Genomic DNA, 21,780 nt, shown 5'->3' with positions numbered 1-21,780 from the left:
TGAACAAATTAAAAGTCCATTTTATTGGAATTTTTTTTAAATCCAAATATGTTAAAAACATAGTGACAGTCCTTACGTGTTTGAAATCCATAGTATCCTCTGCTTCTGGCTGGTACTCACACACAAATCAGATCGCGCACACATCAGATCACGCACACACACACACACACACACATCAGATTACAGACACAATCACACCTCAGATCGCACACACACACACACACACATATACACACACACACACACACACACACACACACATCAGATTACAGACACAATCACACCTCAGATCGCACACACACACACACACACACATATACACACACACACACACACACACACATCAGATTACAGACACAATCACACCTCAGATCGCACACACACACACACACACACACACACACATATACACACACACACACATCAGATCACACACACAATCACACATCAGATCACACACACAATCACACATCAGATCACACACACAATCACACATCAGATCACACACACAATCACACATCAGATCGTACACACAATCACACATCAGATCGCACACTCACTAACTACATCCGGTGATACCTATACTTTTGGCAGGCAGGGGAGCCTGGTATGCAGTGCAGTGCAGCACAAGGACCTGTAGTGGAATGCATGGAGGATCTGTGTTGAACCGCACACCATTTTTTTTTTAATTATTTATTTGAATAATTTAAAAAACGCATGGTCCCTCTTATTTTGATACATGGCCAAGAGAAGCATATGGCTGGAGGCTACAGCCTGTAGCTGTATGTTTTATCTGTGTTGGCTATCATAATATGGTGGGACCATACTTAAATGGATTTATTTTTACACTACAGAGATGCACACAGCTTGTGCAATTCCATACAGTCTAAGGGGAAAAAAAATTCCTTGCAGAGACTGACAAACCATTGTGGCTGCCAGTGAGGAGGCTTATAGCTGCAATGCTCCTCTGGGAAATATGCAAATTGTTTCTTCAGGGAGGAAGGAGACAAACTCGAGTGCCACCTATTGGAAGTAGCAATCCAAAAAGTGAAAAGTGACCCATTAAAGAGCCTTATCATGTGACTTAGGACTTATGCCAGAACAGAACCTCAATTTGCAGACACGGTGGTTCATGGTGATTGTCCCTTATCAGTGCAAAGAATGAGATCTGATCTGGCTGTATGAGAAGCTATATTGGGGTCTAAGGGGAAAACATTTCTCCTTGCGGAGACTGACAAACCAATCTGGCTGCAGTGCATATGCATGAGGTTAATGGGCGGCCCCAGAAGTAGTGTTACCGCCGTGTAAGAAACTCAGTAAGTATAATGTGCCTGCTTTAATGCTATTTTCTTTCTTTTGCCTTTTTTTTTTTTTTAATTACCCTGATAGTTACCCAGAGTTCCTTGAGAACTCCGGGCCCAGGATCTGTGCACCAATAATAGTTATCCCACGTGAATCCGGACTTTTACAGTTCGTGTTTGCCTATCACTACTAAATAGCAATCCGTTAACGCATCTCTTGTCCATAGAGTTCCATGTTAAAAAATCGGATCCATCAGAAATCAGTTTCCCAATGGATCCTTTCTAACAGATGACAACAGAATGTGTGACTTACGCTAAGTTCACATTTCCGCTAAAATGTATCAGTCACAATCCGCTGCTCTTGTAAACGGAATCCGTTTAGCGGATTCCGTTGTTCCCATAGACTTGTATGAGCAGCGGATTGTGACTGATGATGCTGCGTTGCACCCTCCGCCCGACTGATCAGGGCGGGAGGAACGCAGACTGTAACGTTGTTTGAGCAGTGCAATCCGTCGGATTTCGCTGCGCATGCTCTCTGGCTCCCTGCACGCATCACCAGTTTTGGTTGGTTACCCGATATTTACCCTGGTTACGGTGTAAGGAGCCAGCGCTAAGCGGTGTACGCCCGTAACCAAGGTAAATATCAGGTAACCAAGGTAAACATCGGGTGCTTTGCTGTTACCGATATTTAGTCTGGTTACGTGTGCAGGGAGGCCGACACTTCCCTGCTCGGCCCCGCCCCCTCCCGCACTCCGCACATGTGTGCACACACACACACTCACCTGTCCCCAGCCATGCAGACCAGCACTGCCACTGACACCCTCATCTGGCCCCGCTCGGCTCCGCCCCCTCCCGCACTCCGCATGTGCGCACACACACACACTCACTCACAACACTCACTCACACATACATATACTCACCTGTCCCCAGCCATACAGACCGCAGCACTGCCACTGACATCCTCAGCGCCTGGCCCCGCCCCCCGCTCAGCTCTGCCCCCTCCCGCATTCAGCATGTATACACACACACACACACACCCACACACACACACACACTCACACACACTCACACACACACTCTCACACACACTCACCTGTCCTGCAGTCCCTGCGGCACTGACGTCCTCAGTGCCACAGCCCCGCTCGGCTCCACCCCCCGAACTCCGCCCCCTCACGCTCCGCCCCCCGCACACAACAGAGTCCGACAAAGAATTCTGTTCTTTGTCATCCGTTGTACAGCGTTGTACAGCGCATCAGTCACATGCGTCAAGCGACGCATGTGACTGATACAAAACAACGGAAATGTGAACTTAGCCTTACCATGTTTTTCTTTATGCCAGGAGCATTAAGGAGGTTGTACAAGTTTGTGATGAGTCTGCAGTCACTCTATCTGTCACTCCATATGACTGCTGACTTCTGAGTTATCACAGCACAGGCACTGTAGGCTCTCAAGAGTATTTGTTGCTGGCGGTGAGACTGGGAGTTCATGAAACCGCAAGTATGCGATTTTCATACATGTGGTCACGTACCGATTAGACGTGCATGGAGTCTCTCAATGAAAATGTGTTGAGTGACACGTCTATTCAGAATGTGTCCAAAATTATACAAATAACATACTTGTGCTTACATGACCATCCACTCTTGCTACTGGCATGGGAGAATCCTAAAAGTGTGTAGTGCGTACTATGAGAATTCAGAAGCCTACAACCACTATATTTGATCGTGGGGATGGTGTTTTCAGGGTGATGTGCAGTGTTAATTTTCCACCACACATAGCATTTTGCATTTAGTTAAAAAAAGTTCTACATTGGTCTCATCTTATTAGAGCACATTTTTACACATGCTAGCTGTCTCCCCTACATTTTTTTTCAAACTGCAAAGGGAACTTGGCTTGCTTTTAAAATAGTCTTTGTTCTTGCCACTTTTCCACAAAGGTCAGATTTATGGAGTATATGACTGAGGGCTCTTCTCCACTTGCGATTTCTATGTGCGAGTGCGATCAGATAGAAAATCGGATCGCACTCGCACCAGTGTTAATCAATGAGGCCGTGTCCTCTTGCTAAATGTTTTACGGCACGTCTCGTGCTCTCGGTGAAATCGCAGCATGCTGCGATTTCACCAAGTCTCAGCTCTCGCACCCCCATGCAATCCTATGGGAGCGAGAAAAAAATCAGAATCCGGGTGGCATGCGCATCTCATACAGATGGCATACACATGTCACACGGATCCTTGACACTTGCATACCGCGTTAGACTGGCTACCGGAGGAATCTCCAGTAATACCAGTCCTGGCCGCGGTTACATGCACTGAACTCCGGAGCTGTCACCTGAGCTCCAGAGTGGAGCCTGAACAGCGAGCGCCGAGTGATTGATACTCCCGGCGATTGCTGTTCAGTTCAGCACAGCTGCAGACAGACCGGGCTGATTTCTGGAGCTCAGGTGACAGATCCAGGGTTCAGTGCAGGTAACCACGGCCAGGCCTGGTATTACTGGAGATTCCTCCGGTAGCCAGTCTGACGCGGTATGCATAAACACTCAGATAGCACCCGCATGACGCTCGCATGTCATACGGATGCTATGTGAGGAAAAAAACACACAGCGTACGCAGACCACACGCAGGACACTCGACTCACATTTGTAGCCGAGTGTCGCTGTGAATTTGTAAATGCAAGTGGAGAAGAGCCCTGAACAGATTCTCCCACCTGGGCTGTAGATCTCTACAGCTGCTCCAGAGAGACTTCTTAGCTGTTTCTCTAAGGGCAAGCTCACACGAGCGTGAAAAAATGGACGAGTGCAATGCAAGAAAATCTCGCATTGTCCTTTGACCAATGTTAGTCAATGAGGGAGAGCAGTTGGTCAGCTTTTCTCGCATCCAGATTCTGGCTGCGAGAAAAGTTGCAACATGTTGTGATTTTCTGCGAGAGCCGTATCACTCGCACCCATTAAAGTTAATGGGTGCGAGAGAAACATCGCACTGCACTCGGATGTTATCCCAGGGCAGTGCGATATACGCAGCGCCTGCCCTCAGCTTCATAGCTGTGACCTGATTGCAAGATCGGGTCACCGTCGCATGACACTTGGCTCATGCTCGCAGCAGAGCCTGAGGTGGAGGTCATAAGCATATCGCATCCGATGCACTCGCATCTGATGCCATATGTTCGTGGGAGTCCAGTCTAATTACTGCTTTCTTTGCTTGGGAATCTGTCAGTTTAGATAGTCGGCCATGTCTTAGTAGATTTGCAATTGTGCAATACACCTTCTATTTTTGGATGGTGGATTGAACAATTTTCTTGACTCTTTGTGACATGTTTAGACTTTGGGCTATCTTTTTATAACCTAACCGTGCTTTACTTTTCTCCATAAGTTTATCCATGACCTGTCTGGTGTGTTTTCATGATTCTGTTTGATCCCTATTGTTCTCAAGCAAACATCTTATACCTTCACAGAACAGCTGTAGTTATTCTGAAAATAAATTACACACCGGTGAACTCAGTTTACTCAGTAGGGATGAGCCAACCCGAACTGTAAAATTCAGGGTTCATACTGGACACTTAGTATTCGGTGCTTGAGCCCAAACATGGACTTTTCAATCAAGTCCGTGGTCAAGTTCGAATGCTGATCAGATGCTAAATAAAGTTTGTTGAAGTAGCATGGCTGTGAGTGTCCGGTGCACCATGTGTCCCAGCCTATATAACCACCAGATCATGGGATGATACCTTCATTTTGCTCCAACTAGAGTAAGTACTGGATGCTACTAGATTGAGGGACAGTGTTATTGTGCAAATAGGTTCTGTAGGGGTACTTAATGTATCTAATCCTGCCCTGTGTGGTACAGTCTGCTGAGCAACGTATCTAATCCTAGAGGTGTGTGATATAGTCTACTGAGCTGTGGATCTAATCTTACCCTGAATGATACAGTTTGCTGTGTGGCAAATCTAATCATGGAGCTGTCATACAGTATACTGAGCTGCATATATAATACTACCTTGTGTGATATAGTCTACTGAGCTCTGTATCTAATCCTACCCTGTGTGGTACTCTCATGGATCTTATGGTGTCCAGCTATAGAAGGTCACATAGTTTGGCTGCGCAAACTGCTCCCTGACCTTTTACTATTTCTGCTTGGTTTCCATCCTTCTCCCTTTAGAACCCTAATGAGTTCCTCATCCTTTCAGCTGTTTTTCATCGGCACTCCCTTTGTCTTCTATCTCGTCCCCTGCTGAAAGTGCAGAGTTTGCACTTGTGGCCCATGGGCATCTGTCTTCCACCTCACTCCCTTTCAAACCAGGCAAGCAGTCTGAGACCCAAGTGATGCAGCAGTCACTTCTGCTTTTGAAGACTTCGCTAGCTGGGGTTCCGTGGTCGTTCCATCTGGACCTGCCCCAGAAGTGGCAGAGATTGGGTGCACTAAAGTCCAACCACTTGTTCAGTTTACGGATGCAAATGTGGCAGGGCTAATGCACACAGTCAGCAGACTACCACAGCACATCTCTGATGATGATGGCAGCAGATAGTGACATTTATGAGTAGCCCTACACAGAAAAGCGTATCTGAATGGCGGTACTGTAGGAATCCGTGGATACTGGTATACTACCTCGGTGTGAGGATTTCTGTGGAAAAGCTTTGGCTGTCATTATACCAGTAAAGGGGGCTTTTGGTGTCACTACTGTAAAGTAGGCAGAGGGGTGCTTGATGTGGCTCACGACCCTCTCTCAGACCTGAATGTGGTTCGCAACCCTCTCTCAGAGCAGAATGTGGCTCTCAGGGTCAGAAAGGTTAGGGACATCTGCTTTAGTATATACTGCATATGGTTTGGACAGCATGAATTGAGTGATTGACTCCCTTAAACTACCTGGTATTTTTGGAACCTAGAAACATATTATAGACATTCAAAAGCCTGAACATACAAACAGTCAGTTGTTTTACCATAGAAATTAATAGGAAGATTTTTTTTTTAGGGTTCTTTTAGTACTTTTTTCAGCATTTCTAAAAGTCGCAAATATTTTTAAAAGTGTCAAAGTGTAGTTCAACAGTTTTTGATGATTTGGACCTGATGTTTTTTATATTAACCCTAAAATCCATTAATGTGTTCAAGAAACAGAAGATCTGCAGTATTCTGAACATTTTTGATGGAGGTGGCTGTAAATTGTAATCTAAACATTACAATCGATACCAGATTCCCATGAATTAAAAATTCATGGAGCCATAAGACCAGCAGATCTCTACCATGATAAATTCTCCAATTGGAGGTCTGAGGAGAACATATTACATTTGTTCCTCTTTTTTTTCTATTTTTTGCTGAGTTTCACCTGCTTTTAATTAATGTCTTATTCTTCTGATAGTTTGCGCCTTTTATAGAATCTAGTTAATTTAGCCTTAACAGATGTTTTCACCTTATTCATCATTTGACACTTTTTGAAAAGTTGCAACATTTTGTCCCCCAAGAGCGATATCTCGCATGTCAATATGTTTTGTTGCTAAGATTAACAAAAAAAAGTTTATAGACCATAATAGAAACCATAAAATTAATAAAAAAGAGTTTACAGACAATAAAAAAGACCATGAAATTAACATAAGAGTTTACAAACAATAATAAAGATCATAAAATTAACAAAAAATTTTTTAGAGACAATAATAGAGACCATAACATTAACAAAAAAGAGTTTACAATCATAAAGACCATAAGATTAAGAAAAAAAAGAGTGTATAGACAATAATAAAGACCGTAAAATTAACAAAAAAAAAGAGTTTACAGACAATAATAATAAAGACCATAAAATTACCAAAAAAAGAGTTTACAGACAATAATAAAGACCATAAGATTAACAAAAAAGAGTTTACAAACAATAATAAAGATCATAAAATTAACAAAAAAGAGTTTACAGACAATAATAAAGACAATGAAATTAACAAAAGAGTTTATAGACAATAATGAATACCATAAAATTAACAAAAGAGTTATAGACAATAATGAAGACCGTGAAATTACCAAAAAAGAGTTTACAGACGATAATAGACTATGAAATTACCAAAAATGAGTTTACAGACAATAATAAGACCATAAAATTAACAAAAAAAAAATTACAGATAATAATAAAGATCATAAGATTAACAAAAAAGAATTTACAGAAAATTATGAAGACCATTTTTAACATTTCACAAAATGCATGAACAACATGCACCAGTTTAAAGAGTTTGGTGCAAAAAATGGCAATAAATACCACAAGACAAAAAATGAACAGTGAATTGATTGCTCTTAAATTGACTGCTTGTCATCATTTTAGGGAAACTAAACTAATCTTTGCAGAAGTATAAGACCAGGTGTAAGATAGGAGATTTAGACTACAAGAGTGCTAAAATGAAGTAATTCTCCAAATTCACCAGCTTGTCAAGGGGTTAACTAATATTGTTTCTTCAATCCTAGCTGCTTGATAATATTTTAGCCTATTTGGAACCAAGATCCATCTCCCTTTTTTATATGAATAATATTTTTAGAAATATGTGGACGTCTTCATCTCCAAGTTAGGCCCCTTTCACACATCAGTTTTTTGCCATCAGTCACAGTCTGTCAAATTTGAAAAAAAACGGATCCGGCGACTGATGCCGCTGGATCCGTTTTTTTCTCATCAACTTGTATTAGTGATGGATTGCGATGGATGGCCTCACTTTTCATCCATTGTTTGACGGATCCATCGAAAAATGTTTGTCAGTCGGACGGAGACGACGGCCAAAGTAACGTTTTTTGTGTATGTTGAAAAAACGGACAGCGACCGATCCGTCGTCGTCCGTTGTTTGGTAGAATTGAAGCCTATGGGCACAGGATCCGTCGTCATCCGTCAAATGACGAAATCCGGCGATGATTCCTTTTTTTTAACTGAGCATGCTCCAATTTATTATTTAGCCCCAGCTAGTCAGATCCGTCGAAAAACGGATGCGTCGAAAAACGGATCCATCGCATCAGTTTAGCCACAATCTGTCGATCCATTGAGAAAACAGATTGTTACTGAAGGCAAAAAACTGATGTGTGAAAGGGGCCTTAATCTAAATATCTTTTTATGATAAACCAAAATCTTTTATGAGAATTGGGATACGGAGTGTATGGTTAAACAAAAGACGTATTACGTTTTAATCGTATCAGTTCTACCTCCCCAGGATAGATAACAAGTCCTACTTTTTTAAGTCCTGCAATTTATAAAATTCCAAGGTCTATTAAGCGTTGGCTATCTTCTTTCAAAGCTTCATCTGTCTTGGCTTCAAGGTCGGAGATTTATTGGCCAAGAAGACTTTGCACTTGGATTATAAATTTTGGTAGTGCTTTGATAAATTCCTCCTAAAACATCATGTATATATTATGCGACATCTCAACTGGATTTACCCCTTCTGAGGAAGACAGTGAGATGTATGTCAGGGGGTTTCCTGGTGGCATTACTATGGGGTAATATACTGATTATTGCTGGTAATTTTAATAACCCCTTCTCTCTCCCTCCACTCTGGGGAATATTTTGATATTTACTCTTTTCTAATATGTGATCTTTTAATGTGAATACTATCCCCGTTGGTGATATTCGGACCATAAAACTTTTACATACAATTGTTGTTTAACTCCACTAGGGGGAGCCAGATTACAAAACTGCAAATTTATATAGTTATCTTCACAACTTATACAAAGTTTGTGATTGAGTAAAGGAAATTTTCTTGATTTAAGTAACTGGAGTCATGTTTTTGTCAGTTTTTCTGGATTTAAAGGGAATCTGTGATTGCTATGTAGTCTGAAGACCACATGTGGTTATCTTTTTCAACTGCAGCAGTTAAACAATCTAGACATTTCCTCACACTCAACCACCCACTTGATGATTTAGCTTGGCATCAATTTTTAGATTTATCTAAAATTTGAATTTATAAAATGTTTGCACTTGTTCCAGGGCCGAACCAGTGAATATTGTAAAACTCCAGCTGTTTATTGATTGAGCTGAATCAAATGGAGGGATCCTGGGTACATTGTGGTACGCTAGAGTTTCGCCTGATGAATGTGAGGCTGGTGGGGAAACTTAAATTTACTGGAGCTCATTCCTATTCTGGTCACTGTATAATTATGTGGTGAGAGAACGAACAACATGGAATTGATCTTCTGGAAAGGCAACTTGGCTGTAGTCTGTATGGGTAATGAAGTGTCAGGTTTAGTCATCACCATGTTCCCAACATTGAAACATTCCCATTTTCTGTAGCAAGTTTCCCGCATTTTGTATCCTCGGTAGTGATGACTGAGCATGCTTCCTACTGCTCGATTCCATGAACCACAGTATTTTAATTGTTTTCATCGACGTAACTGTGTGACTGCTTATTATTTTCACGACAAGTTGTATTTGTCTTTGGCAGCATTTTAGAGTACATATAACTTATTATAAAACTTTTATTAACTCTTTATTAGGCGGAATTGAAAAAATATTTCTTTTGCAATGTTGTAAATATTCTGCTATTCATATACCGCTCACATAAGTTGCTACCTTTGTTCTGTGATTTAGCACATTATATTTATGCAAAATGTATACTGTTTTATTTATGTTTTACTACATTTGTACAATAAATATACTTTGGAAAAAAAAATAATTATTTTTGGGTTGCCATGTCAGAGCCTGTCTACTATTTTCTGTGAATGGAGCTGTATAGGGTTTATTTTTTGCATGTCAAGGTGTAGTATTTAGTGGTACCATTTTCTGATATTACTTTTTGATCACTTTTTATTACATAATTTTAGAGGTGGAATGTATAAAGGAAAAACAACAATTCTGTTTTGTTTGTTTTTTTACCTTTAAACACTGTTTACAAGCCAGTTCAATTGACATTTAAACACCTCAGTATTCACTGATATTCCTTTTCATATCAGTCAGTAAGAGGTCCTATTCTGGGGCATGTCCTGGCCACAATGGTGTGAGGTCGCATACTCTGTGTGTGCCGCTCCTGCAGCGGACCGAACCGCTCGGATCCGGGGGTGGTGATTACTCATGGCTCGAGGGTCTCCAGACCCGGGGGCTAGGGGCCACACTCAAATGGAAAAGGGGGATATTTACAGGGGATTAGTGTAGTTCGTGATGCCACCCGTGGTGTACGGTAATTGGGTGTACCGCCGCTGCCATTGGGAGTACCTGGGGTGATGGAGTGGGGCAGCAAGATGATGTTACCCTCCACGGGTAGAGGTAGGCCCCGCGACTCTGGATGGTGATGCGGGGATGCAGTGCAGGGATCAGTCGGGTACTCACTCAGCAATGAAGCAGACGCTGACAACAGGGTAAACCAAGTCTCTGACTGCCGTTGCCTCTCGATGGGAGCTCTTCCGGGTCCCGTCCCCTGCAGCACTGCCTGGTGGTCCGTAACCTGCCTCCTGGCACAAAATTTAGATTGTCCGTTGTGGCACGGTAGCTGTGGCAAAGTGAAGGAGCCTGCTCTCAGGAGCTCACACTTGGGATTTCAATGGGCTGCTTGCTACGAAAGCCCTATCCCCCTCATTGCGCTAGTGCCCCCGATTTCTGAGCTTGGTGGGAACAGTCCATAAAGGACTTGTCCTCCGCAGGTTAATTACCGGGTCACCTGAAGCTTCTCCCCGACCTAGGGTCCATGTGCCCCGATGTGCCTTCGGTCCCGGACCGGTGATAGGACCAGGCTGCTGTCCTCCTTGACGGGTTCCAGGCACCTAGCCTCAATCCCCTGCGACCGGAGGTCCGACTCCTCTAGGTCCAGACCACTGTCTGTGACCTAGTTTACTTCTCCCTTTTGAGCTCCAACTCCCAGCTTCCTCAGAGCTCCTCACAGCTCGAGGGCTACCACTATACTGACTTGACACCTCCCACCTCCCTGCCTGACCCCTAGGTGAGCGGCCCTATTCCTGCTTAAGCAGCCCACTGGTGTGCCTGACAGGTGTGGTGCAAAGTGTATCAAGGATTTGTGAATGCTGGTGGAGGCAATACTGCAGGATGGAGACCCAGAACCATGGGGGTTTGAGTCCTGCACGGGGAGGGCAGATTGTACAGAACCCTGTGATGACCCGAATAGTCCAGGGCGTCACATGTGAGCTCCCCTGCCGACACCAAGTTCCATCGGTCTAACCAGCCAGAGCTGATGACTCCCCATGCCTCCTAAGAAGAAATCGCCGTCCACACTCACTGGACATCTGCCGATGGCATCTCCAGGCCCTCCGAACAGTGTGGAGAGTTTCTTTTCCTCACTGGCCTCCACCACACCCTCAGCACTAAAAGCCAAGATGGCGCTAGCCCCGCAGCGTATCTCTCCTGGGATTTCTCCGGTGGCTGGAAGCAGAGGGTGGGCCCTGCCTAGCCACTGTCAGGTATCTCGGGCAGGATACGGACCGGGGGCCTCTAGCTGGACTCAGCATATGCAGGGGGTGATGGAGGGGAGACCAACCAGGTGCATGTGACACCCTCCATGTCAGATAATAAGACTCCCAAGGCCTCTGAAGAAACACAGGAGTGCTCTCCACTGCTAGACCCCTTGTGTGACAAGACTTCTGAACCTATGGGAGATTTTCTCCTCCTCCCCATCATCGCTGCAGGGCCCACAGTCTGACTTCCAGGCCCTGAGAGAGCTTTTATTGGCCCCACCCACAAGAAAAGACCTGAACCACCTGGTGGAGAAAATAGGGCTGTCTCACCAGCAGGCACTTAATGCTCTGCAGGGAGAAATTGAGCTGATGGACAGCAGGATTACAGCTTCTGAAATATCGGAAGGAGTCTGTAGAAAAGAGGGTGGCTCAGCTGAAAGAAGAGAACGTGTCCACTAGGGGTTACATGAGAAACCTCACCGTGCTTGTGGATGACCAGGAAAATAGAGGTAGGAAGAATAATGTTAGGATAAAGGGGATCCCTGAGGACTGGCCACCGGATCAATTGCAATCTAAGTCCTGGTCATCTTTAACACAGTTACAAGCCACCCCCTGGATGCTGTTTATAGATTCGACAGAGTGCACAGAGTCTCCAGACCCAATACGAGACCCTCCAATATCCCTCGGGATGTTCTTTGCTGTCTGCATTATTTTTCAGACGAGGACCTGATCATACAATAAGATTGGTCGCATGGTCTGGTGGAACTGGCAGGAGCGGTCATTAAATTGTATCCGGACGTGTCTTCTCGGACACTTGTTATTAGACGCACACTTCAACCCCTGCTGGCAAAAATCAAAAGCGCCAACGCAGCCCATAGATGTGGTCACCCGTTTCATGTCAACATCCGCAAGTGTACCTTCACTTTTGTGTTGTTTCGGAGCTACCTGACCTGTTTGCATTCCTGGGATCTGATATGGTGCCTATCTTGGACTGGCTTGCCATGGATTTCCCCGAGTTCCTGCCAAGTAAAGCTGGAAGAAGAAGGAGGACCTCTGAGCCCAATGGGGATAATATAGGCCCTGAACTCTCCCCTGGGGTCCGGTATGGGGATTCTGCTTGGGACGCCTCTGTGCCCTGACTTATTTGGGCCTCCATGAGACTCGGCGTCTTGAACTGAACTTTGATTTCTTCATATTACACTCACAGAGGTGGCCTCCTTCTCCCTTTCGGGGGGGTATGCCACTGGTTGTAATGGGTTTACTGATCTATAGCCATATCTGTATTTGACCTGTCTGTTTACATCAGAATTTAAGTATGTGCCCCCCACCCCTTGGTGGGGGGGTGTTATTTCTTTCAGGTGCGAGAGGGAAGCTAGAACTCTCTCCATGTGGTCATGTGCTTGTTTCCCCTGCTATAACTTTGCAGGTCCTAGGCTGGTCCTAGTTCTTGCCGGCTTTTCATAAGCTTTCCTCCCCCTTCTCTGCCTCTCCTTTCTTCTGTCTCCTACTTTGCCCTCTTTTTTTCCCCTCCCTAGCGTTCTGCGCTCCTCAACCTCTCCTTCTCCCTCTCTCTTCCCTCCCCTCCTCTATTGTTTTGTGTGTTTGTGGCTGTGGCTCTCTCGGTGTCTTCCTTTCAGGGGTCTGCTGTAAACATGAAGCTGATTTCTCAGTCCAAGTTGCAAGTGGGATCTCTGAATGTCAAAGGCCTGCACAGCCCTAAGAAATGTTCAATCCTTCTAAATCTGTTGTGGGAGAGTCGCCTTCAGATAGCCTTCTTTCAAGAAACTCATTATTGTAAACCGTATAGGCTCTCTGATAGGAAATATCAGATGGTATACCATTCTCCATCCCCTGACCCGCATTCTTGATGGACTCTTGGTCCTATGAGGATGGTAGACTGCTGCTGCTAAAGGGCCGCATCCATTCACAGGTCTTCACCTTGGCATCCTTGTACCTGCCCAACGCTGGTCAATGTCCCTCACTAGACCAATACTTAAACATTCTGGAGGAATTTGCGGAGGGTACACTGATAATGGGAGGGAACTTTAATTTCTCTTTTGAGCCCTCAATGGATGTCTCCAGGAGAACCTTAGCTATGCTTACTGTTGTGAATACGGTTTCCAGTTTGGAGCTCCCTCGGGTGGTCAGTGCTGGCAGTGCAGTTAATGTGTGGAATGGAAGCGACACACCTGCAGAGGACTGACAATCAGGGTCAGATTGGGCTATTTAATGTAGTAGCCTTCTCTTGTTACTTGCCGGTGGTTAATTGCTCCTGTGTATGGACATTCTGCAACCAGCTCTGCTCACTTCCAGAACTTCCCTCAGATAAGTGGTCTTGTACCTCTGCTGTTTGTTTACCACCTTTTGTTGTTGTTCTGCTTTGATACTCTGCATGATTCCTAATTTGTCTGTGTGGAGTTCGTGGTGGAATGGGATCATTCCCTGCTGGGAGTGTCTGTATACTTAGCTCCATGATTCTGCAGGATTTGTGTTTTGTCATGCCTGGTATTATTCAGTCCCTCATCTGTATTAGTGTTTTTTGGATCCCAGTAACATTTGAGTGCTGGTACAGTGGGGGAGAGGTTTAGTAACCTCAGGATTTTTCCATATCAGTAGTGCTGGTATTTATTAGGGTTTTTACGGCTGCAGACAGTTGCTCTTTCCTATCCTTTTCTATAAAGATAGTTTGGGCCTCACCTTTGCTGAAAACTATCCTTTCTGGCTTTGTATTGTGTTTTTCTATATCACCGTTGCCTTTACATGTGGGGGGGCTATCTATCTTTGGGGATTACTCCGAGGCAGATTAGCTTTCTTATATTTCTATCTGTGAGATTATTTAGTTCTCCGGCTTTGTCGAGGCGTCCAGGCCATCGTAGGCACGCCCCTCGGCTACTGTTAGTTGTGTGTCAGGATTAGTCAGTCCGTTACGTTTCCAGCCACTCTGTTACCTTTTTCGGATTCCGCATTATTTGATCCTCCTCGGTCCCTGAATCATAACAGCTCACAGTGGTCATTTGCCGAATTTGGAAATGTCTACATTAGCATCAGCTGATCGACATCCAACATTGTTGCATCCATCAGACAGAGATTTCACCTTTTCCTCCCCGGTCCACGATTCCTACTCACAGTTAGATTACTTTTTTCTTAAGCAAACGGGATCTTTACTCTCTGCTGGATGTCATGTTCGATATTATATCTTTTTCTGACCATGCACTAATCACTCTGACCATCTCTCTAGCCTTTCGGATGTTCAAGCATAGTCAGTGGATATTAAACTCCTCTGTCCTAGATGATTAGTCGACTGTGCAAGAGGACCAAGCTACTCTGACGGAGTACTTTGATCGTAGCTTCCGGGAAGGCACTTCATCTAATATAATTTAAGAGGCCCACAAGTGTGTAGCAAGGGGAATTGTTATCAAACATGGGTCTCGCCTGAAGCGGGAAACAAATCCTCAGATCGATACCCTGTTGGCTGACATACGTACGTTGGAGACTTTTCACAAAGATCGGATGGATATTCAGACAAAACCTCGAATCCTTCAAAATAGGGAGAAGTTGAGGTCCCTTTTGAGTCATAAGGCTAAGGCATCATTGGCCAAGTGTCATAGACATTTCTACGAATTTGGCAACAAAAATAGTAGGACTCTGGCCAGACCTTCAATGCTCCAGAAGATACATTCCCCACATTCAAAAACATACGGAGGAAGGGCCTCTCTACCGAGAGATATTGCCTTAGCCTTACGGGACTTTTACTCCTCCCTATATTCCAATGATGGTGACAAGTCTACAGAAGCTAGGAGGGCTCTCTGCGAGAAGAATATATCAGATCCTTGGGTCTTCACCGGCTCTCATCTGAGGATATAGAGACATCAGAAGCACCAATTTCTGACCTGGAATTATCCGCTGCAATTAAGAATTCACCCACAGGCAAAGCACCTGGCCCTGATGGTCTCCCCCTACTCTATAATAAGAAATTAGGCCCCCTTCTGCTTCCATATATTCTTACTGCTTTTAATAATATTTCTACCTGTGGACCTTCTCCACTGCCTAGGGACTCGTTTTCGGGCAATATTATGGTTATTCATAAAGAGGGTAAAGATCCTTCGAGCTGTGCTAGTTATCGCCCAATGTCCCTGTCTTCTACAAAACTTGGTATAGCTGGATTGAATTCAAGTATTCCAGTGAGTACAGCAGCTGGATCACCTTGGACTGAAAAATGGGTCCCACGGGGCTTCGGGTACGGACAGACTCCTGATATATATTTGTCTTTGTATTTTGTCTTCTTGTGGACCTCCCCTTTCCCTTGGACTTTCATGCTTCCTTTCCTCATTCCCTTCCGATAATTTTCCTCTTTCAACCAATTCCCTTTTCCTCCCTCCTTCTCATTTCTTCTTCCTTCTCTCCCTTTTTCTCGTCCTAAAATTTAAAAGGTTCTGGTCAAGCTTGGTTCAATAGTTAGGCTGTCGAGAGTGTATGTTTACTTGTTACCTAGTATGCAAATTGCATTATCATGGCCACATTGTTTTTTGGCTAAACATTTGCATTGTCCATGTCTTGTTCTTAAATAAAAAAATTAAAAAAAAGAGGTCTTCCTCTTCAGTACCATTTTTTCATGGTGCCGGGGTATTGACTATATACAGTGCCTACAAGTAGTATTCAACCCCCTGCAGATTTAGCAGGTTTACACCTTCGGAATTAACTTGGCATTGTGACATTTGGACTGTAGATCAGCCTGGAAGTGTGAAATGCACTGCAGCAAAAAAGAATGTTATTTCTTTTTTTCTTTTTTTTTTAAATTGTGAAAAGTTTATTCAGAGGGTCATTTATTATTCAACCCCTCAAACCACAAGAATTCTGTTTGGTTCCCCTAAAGTATTAAGAAGTATTTCAGGCACAAAGAACAATGAGCTTCACATGTTTGGATTAATTATCTCTTTTTCCAGCCTTTTCTGACTAATTAAGACCCTCCCCAAACTTGTGAACAGCACTCATACTTGGTCAACATGGGAAAAACAAAGGAGCATTCCAAGGCCATCAGAGACAAGATCGTGGAGGGTCACAAGGCTGGCAAGGGGTACAAAACCCTTTCCAAGGAGTTGGGCCTACCTGTCTCCACTGGAAGTGGAAGGCTTATGGAACTACTGTTAGCCTTCCACGGCCTGGACAGCCTTTGAAAGTTTCCACCCGTGCCGAGACCAGGCTTGTCCGAAGAGTCAAGGCTAACCCAAGGACAACAAAGAAGGAGCTCCAACTCCGGGAAGATCTCATGGCAGTGGGGACATTGGTTTCAGTCAATACCATAAGTAACGTACTCCACCGCAATGGTCTCCGTTCCAGACGAGCCCCTAAGGTACCTTTACTTTCAAAGCGTCATGTCAAGGCTCGTCTACAGTTTGCTCATGATCACTTGGAGGACTCTGAGACAGACTGGTTCAAGGTTCTCTGGTCTGAGGAGACCAAGATCGAGATCTTTGGTGCCAACCACACACGTGACGTTTGGAGACTGGATGGCACTGCATACGACCCCAAGAATACCATCCCTACAGTCAAGCATGGTGGTGGCAGCATCATGCTGTGGGGCTGTTTCTCAGCCAAGGGGCCTGGCCATCTGGTCCGCATCCATGGGAAGATGGATAGCATGGCCTACCTGGAGATTTTGGCCAAGAACCTCCGCTCCTTCATCAAGGATCTTAAGATGGGTCGTCATTTCATCTTCCAACAAGACAACGACCCAAAGCACACAGCCAAGAAAACCAAGGCCTGGTTCAAGAGGGAAAAAATCAAGGTGTTGCTGTGGCCTAGTCAGTCTCCTGACCTTAACCCAATTGAAAACTTGTGGAAGGAGCTCAAGATTAAAGTACACATGAGACACCCAAAGAACCTAGATAACTTGGAGAAGATCTGCATGGAGGAGTGGGCCAAGATAACTCCAGAGACCTGTGCCGGCCTGATCAGGTCTTATAAAAGACGATTATTAGCTGTAATTGCAAACAAGGGTTATTCCACAAAATATTAAACCTAGGGGTTGAATAATAATTGACCCACACTTTTATGTTGAAAATGTATTAAAATTTAACTGAGCAACATAACTTGTTGGTTTGTAAGATTTATGCATCTGTTAATAAATCCTGCTCTTGTTTGAAGTTTGCAGGCTCTAACTTATTTGCATCTTATCAAACCTGCTAAATCTGCAGGGGGTTGAATACTACTTGTAGGCACTGTATGACAGCTGACACCCTATGGCATCTGTCCCTACCAGTTTTGGAACTGATTAGTACCTATTAAACCCTTAGATGCCAATGCCAATTGCAATAGTGGTATCTAGATGGTTAAAAGATGGAGAGGGCTCCCTCTTTAATATTGTTAGCTCCCCTTGATCGTCATCGCAGATGCCAACAGTTGCCATCGTAACCCAAAGTCATCTAATTACTTCATAGTAAGGTGGCCTGTTAGATCCTGCTACCAGCAGGCTGTGTCAGTGAAGAACTGACAGGTCTCGTGCACTACAATACACAAGTACTGCAGTGTATGAGACCGTCAATCAAATTGAAAAATATTCGTGTTCCACAGTGGGAAGTTAAAAAAGTTAAAAACGTAAATAGGATTTGTAAAAATGTAAAAGAAAAAACATAAAAGTAAGTCCCAAACAAATCATGAAAAGCTGTTTAGTCTCTAAAATCACAGCTTTTGTGTACAAACAAAATGAACAAAAAAACTTCCACACAATTCATATCAACATCAGAAATGATCCAAACTCTAAAACTGTTATTTTATTTATTATGTATGGCAAACACATTAAAAAATTAAAAATGTGGTCACTTTTTTTTTTTTGCTGTTTTGGTACCGCAGGGGCTCGCAAATGAAACATTGTCTCCAAAAATAAATAGGGGTTCCCTTTCCAAGACCTGCCATGTGCCAAAACATTCGTTTTTGAACACATATGAAGTATAAGTGTATTTGGGAGAAATTGCGTAATAAGTTATGAGGTCCATTTTTTCATATTATACCTCATGAAAATTCCAAATTCCTGCTAAAACAGTATTTTACTGTAAATCTTTTTTTTTGTTTTCACCTCTAAACGTTAGAATGTTAGAATGTTCCGTGCATTACCTATGTGTTAAAAAAGCTCAGCACACGCTTAAATAAATTCCTTTAGCAGTCAAGTCGCTTGCAGTCAAGTCAATGGTCGCTTGCAGTTATTTTTCATGTTTTGTCATGTCAAGTACTCCTTTCTTTCTTTGCCCTACCATGTGCCGAAACATATACTGTATTGGATATCATTGACAGTCGTGAGGAATTGCAGAGCAAATGATAGGGTCCATTTTCTTCTATTATCCTTTATGAAACTTACAAACTTGGTTCTAAAACTAAAATTTAGAGGAAAAAATTTAATTTTCATTGCTCATAATAACGTTAAAGGGATATGACCACTTTCGGGAAAAAAAATTTCATAGCAAATTATAGAATACTTTTTGTCCAATTACACTTGTGAAAACTGCAAATTTGGGGCTAAATCATTACTTTACTGAAAAAAAAATATCATAGTTTTTGGTTTTCACACCAACATATTATAAAGTTCTGTGATGCACTTATAGGTTCAAAATCTTCTATACATCCCTAGATTAATTCTATGAGGGGTCTTTTTTCCAAAATGAGATCACTTGTGGGGATTTCTGCTATTTAGGTACCTTAGGGTCCTGCAACTGTCACATGGTGGTCGCAATCTATTTCAGTCAAATTAATGTTGAAGATGCCAAATAGTGCTCCTTCCCTTCCAAATCGTACCATGCGCTCAAACTGGAGACCAAATATGAGATATTACCACGTTTGGGAGAAATTGTATAACACATTTTAAGGGTACTTTACGCACAACGATATCGCTAACGATATATCGTCGGGGTCACGGTGTTCGTGACGCACATCCGGCGCCGTTAGCGATATCGTTGTGTGTGACTAAAAGGCGCGATGATCAACGATCGCAAAAACATCAAAAATCGTTGATCGTTGACACGTCACTCCTTTTCATAATATCAATGGCGGTTGTTCGTCGTTCCTGCGGTATCACACATCGCTATGTGTAACACCGCAGGAATGACGAACATCTCCTTACCTGCGTCCACCGGCAATGAGGAACGAAGGAGGTGGGCGGCATGTTCCGGGCGCTCATCTCCGCCCCTCCTCTGCTATTGGGCGGCCACTTAGTGACACCGCTGTGACGCCGAACGAACCGCCCCCTTAAAGTTAAGATTGTTCGGTGTCTCCAGCGACGTCGCTAAGCATGGTATGTGCGTGTGAGGCTGCCGTAGCGATATTGTTCGCTACGGCAGCAATCACCCCCATGACGAAACAGCGACGTGGGCCGGTGCTATCGCGCTTGACATCGCTAGCTATCGCTAGCGATGTTGCAGCGTGTAAAGTACCCTTTAGGGTCTATTTCTTTTGTTACATCTTGTGAAAATTAACAATTTGCAGCTGAAGGAATAGTTTAGTGGAAAAAAAATGTCATGTTTTCATTTCACGTTGCGTTAATTCCTTTACAGAACCGGAAGGGATAACAAATTTCCTAATGGCAGTTTAGAATACCTTGAGGTGTACAGATTTTAAAATAGTATAACCGATATACAGGACCATCAAAGTCACTTCAAAACTGAATGTCTGTAAAAATAGGATTTGTAAAATTCCTTGAAAAAATGCTGCTTAAATGCTCACAGGAGTTGGCAGAGATGATTGCAGCTTAATGTGAACAGTCTCTTAATTCCTTGTATTGCTTACAGCAGACAATGGGTTAGTTGTATGCAGCTATGTACTTGATTTGATAACATTTTAACAGGAATTTCAAAACACCCACAAATGCTTTGAGATGAAGTGGTTCAAATCCATCTTTTTCTGTGAATTTGTAAAATTATGAGATTGTGATGATTTATTTAATGGCCTCAGGGGTTTGTATACTCAATAATAAAAACAGGAAAATAGTTCAGTTACTCAAAATTTCTGTTTATAAACCTTTGTAAAGGGGCTGGTATTATCACAGGGTGTGATGGGATAACCGGGGACCGAGGCTCCTAAACTGGCCCTCAGTCTAGGGGGGCTATAGCTGTCCTTGATCCAAGTGATACATCTGATGGTGTTGATGTCTTGGCCACCTTCCTTACCCTGATCCTGTGCATGTACAGCCCTGATCTAATACCTCCTCTCATTCACCCGAGGGGAGGGCCAGGACAGGTGTGGTAGAACTTACAGATAAGGACAAACAGGAAACCAAAACTCGATCACACAGCACGCGCACACACAGGTAGTAGGCAACAAATGATAGGGAGGAAAATAAGAGTATGGTGGGGGAACAACGAGATGAGGAGAGAACTCCATAAAAACAACACACACAAAGCAATACAATCAACAGTATGACTGCAATACAACAGCACATGGACCGGTGTAGTAAATGCTATAGTCGGCATAGCAAGACCGGATCCTCAATTTTAAAAAGGCGGGGAGTGACTGTGATAGGTCTCCCTCAACATGTGATTAAAGAGGTAACCAGTAGGCTAGCAGAAATTAACTCCTGGAAGCCCGATCACTAATGAGAACAGTTGGTTGACACCCAAACCTGTCTGTCTAACTCAGAAGCACCAAAGGAGGCATAGTGAGAAGTGTCAGACTCTGCATTGTTAGCAAATTTAAAGCCAAACACTGTGTGACAGGTATTCAGTCATTAAGAATATTAAAAATATTGAGACGTCATACGTATCGAAGTACTTATGTTGAGAATTATGTTATTTGTACTAAGGCTTTTGAATTATTTCTTTTTCACCCTACTCTTTTTCTTTCCAGTTAGGCAGGTATGGTTAATCGGCTTATTTAAACTCACAAAACTATACTAATTTGTATTAATGTTGATTTTTTTGTGATTTGTCAAAATATAATGTTAATAACAAGCTTTTTTTAAAGACACAATTAGAAAGTTTTTACACATTCTTGAGACCATATTATTAGCCCAATATTAAAATGTTGAATAAAATAGAAGCAATCTAATTAAGTTTTCCACAAATAATTCAATGGTAAGGTAATGTAAGCAGAAAAGAAGTGATAGCCAAAGTAGAAGATGCTCAATAAACCAAACATAAAGTCGATAACTCTACACTCAATAAACC

At 43.2% G+C, this 21,780-nt stretch overlaps 1 protein-coding gene across 15 annotated transcripts in view; it reads left to right on the top strand.

Moving 5' to 3' along the window:
• The window catches only part of ADGRL3 (adhesion G protein-coupled receptor L3), a 1,180,558-nt gene that overhangs the window by 749,007 nt on the left and 409,771 nt on the right, over positions 1-21,780 (top strand). The window lies entirely within an intron of this gene.

The sequence above is a fragment of the Anomaloglossus baeobatrachus genome, chromosome 1, assembly GCF_048569485.1.
Source record: "Anomaloglossus baeobatrachus isolate aAnoBae1 chromosome 1, aAnoBae1.hap1, whole genome shotgun sequence".
Classification (NCBI taxonomy): domain Eukaryota; kingdom Metazoa; phylum Chordata; class Amphibia; order Anura; family Aromobatidae; genus Anomaloglossus; species Anomaloglossus baeobatrachus.
Note: the sequence above shows the minus strand (reverse complement) of the source record. Positions and strands in the feature narration are given on the sequence as shown.